At 39.1% G+C, this 2552-nt stretch overlaps 1 protein-coding gene across 4 annotated transcripts in view; it reads right to left on the bottom strand.

Annotated features, from left to right (window-relative positions):
* The window catches only part of LOC107560632 (uncharacterized), a 6114-nt gene extending 4746 nt beyond the window's left edge, over positions 1-1368 (bottom strand). The window contains exons 1-2 of one of the 4 annotated variants that reach the window (XM_016244868.1): positions 1187-1368; positions 1010-1110 (exon numbers count right to left, since the gene is read on the bottom strand). The gene's annotated coding sequence lies outside the window, so the exon portion shown is untranslated. The other 3 variants (XM_016244866.1, XM_016244869.1, XM_016244867.1) reach the window with 3 other exon arrangements.
* Between the last annotated feature and the right edge of the window lie 1184 nt (positions 1369-2552).

Below are 2552 nucleotides of genomic sequence, written 5' to 3'. Positions count from 1 at the left end.
GTGTGTGTGTGTGTGTGAGGGGAACAGGGTCACATCACAGGAGAGTGAACAGCCTGTCAGAAATCATAGCACGTCAGCTGTCTTAACCGCGTACTGCAGGTGTACTGCATCATCACTGTGTCTGTCACGCGACTCTGTTGCCCTTTCGGGCTTGAACTGATGGTAAAACTAATGACATTATTAACTGTCTTGATATTTACTTTGAAAGATGAAGCTCGCGATTATGGTAAGGGGCGTTACATTTCCGACGCGTGCTTGCGGTGTTTGGCCAATCACAATGCACTGGGTCAGCTGGCCAATCAGAGCAGACTGCGCTTGTCAAAGGAGGGGGCTTTGTTGAAAACGAAGCGTTTGAGAGAGGCGGGGCATAGAGGACCAACAATAATGTACAGTATTTGAAAAATAATGTGTTTTTTGAACATTAAAGCATGTCAACATATTCTGTTACACCAAATACACAAAATAATGATCTTTAAAATAGCATCATATGACCCCTTTAAAGGTTTATAAGTTATCGTTAAAAAAAAAACACTTTCCCTATGGAGAAAATAAATGAGGTTTTTACTTCTGGACCCAGCTGTTTCATTATTGTGCCGCCCTCACCCCCCAGTGCACAAATCATCAGAGAAGAGATGCTGCTGGGAGTTAGTGTTTTCTGACTGAAGATTATGAATATAATAATAATACATTGATAAATCATTTATAATAATCACTGCAATATAAAAAAAAGAGTTTATTTTTATTTTATGGTGACTTTAAGATATTAAATTAATTTATATGTTAAAATTGATCATAAAAATGGTTCTCAATCATAACATTTATAAGGAAGTACACCAAAGAGAAGCATTATTGACTAGTAATCTCAGACATTTGTACCAAATGTCAAATCATTATTGTACATATATGCATTATTAGGCCTAGTAATTATTCAATCAAGTGGCACTCAGTATAAACCTCAACACCATAAGCATAAAGCGTTCACAGATAATAGAGCTCAGTCCACACAGACCTGTTAAGTTGTAGGCCTCCTGCACATACTGTAGTGCAGCAGGGATTCATGGAAAACGCCTCCGCATCGGCCGAAACGCGCTGACCTCGCCAGATGACAGACTGCGAAAAACATTTAGGTGGTTGTTGATTGTGAAAGGTTTGGAATGTTATCAAGACACTGAGAACATCTGTTTACTTCATACTCAGCCTTTTCCCTCTTGATTTCTCATAGAAACAAATACACCGAGCGGATAGAACGGCTATTAGCATGACTCACGAAGCCCAACACAGGCTGGGATTAACGGTCCGAACGATGTCTCTAATTGGTCAGAAACGATGGGTGTAAAATTATTGTGACTGTTAACTTTCTATTTTAAATGTAACAGATTTTAAGGATGTCACGTTTCGTTTTTCTAGTGTAAATTATTGTTTCAGAGCGTTACTGAAATTGGTAATGTAGACGGCGTTGTCACGTGATGATTGTTACTTTTCACAGCGCTGATGAGGATGGACCAATGACCGTCGTTTCTGATGACTTCCTTTTGTTTTTGTATATAATCGTATAGGGATTACTATTGCGGATTTAGGTTTTGTTTATCGTGTAGGATTGTGGACTGAATGTCAATTTGACACTTATTCATTTAGGTGCACAAATGGCCACCGTAACACAAAACAAACCTTGAGATTTGGCTGTAGCTCAATGATCGAGTCGGCTTGCTGGGCCACCACGCGCCCCCTGGTGGAAGACTGCAAGTTCCTAATAGAAAACGGTCGCATTTGCTGGCTAGTGGGATTTCTGCTCCCGCTTGTGGTTGAATAACATTACATAGTGACCTCGTTACTGCCACATGCTGTATCGGAGTACCTAGTGTTGAGTCTCATAGGAATTGTGAATAAGGTGTGCACATTTTAATAATGTTCAACATTAAAAGTAATCAAAAGAAACGGTAAAAAATAGGCAAAACATTTGACAATCACTGGAGAATTACTACACACCTAATATTAATTCAGTGCACATTTAATCAAGCATTAGGGTTAATGAAGAGCCACGCTAGACCCTTTAATGTGTGAAATAGTATACCGCTGTGCCCCCATGAAATACTACTGATAAATTCTGTCTGAGAATGAGATTTCAGACCTCAGAATGACTGCCTGACAATATTTCGGCAATCATATTGTTTGTTTTTTCTGTTAGCTGTTGGAAATCAGAACTAGATTCGCTAATGAATCACTCTTTTGATCTAAACAGGTTTGCAAAAAGGTCTGAAACGGTTCGTGATTTAGTTTGATTCATTGCGGATACTTCACTCACGCACTTAATAGTTCACAGCGGTGACGGGACACTAGACAACTCTTTATTTCATGTGCAGCTTATTAACAACGCCATACTGCAGATAAATACAATTTATATATCCATAACAGTAGGCCTATAAAAAATATCAAAATATGAGAAAGCTTTTTGATGGAGGGGTCTGTGCCCCAGTACTGATGAAAAGCGGCATCTGTCCAACATTAATGCCGACACTTTTATTCAAAGGGACTATAGTGACTGTATGTGACAG

This window comes from Sinocyclocheilus grahami, unplaced genomic scaffold, assembly GCF_001515645.1.
Source record: "Sinocyclocheilus grahami isolate Dianchi unplaced genomic scaffold, SAMN03320097.WGS_v1.1 scaffold736.1, whole genome shotgun sequence".
Lineage (NCBI taxonomy): Eukaryota > Metazoa > Chordata > Actinopteri > Cypriniformes > Cyprinidae > Sinocyclocheilus > Sinocyclocheilus grahami.
The sequence above is the reverse complement of the archived record's forward strand: the minus strand, read 5'-3'. Positions and strand labels throughout refer to the sequence as shown.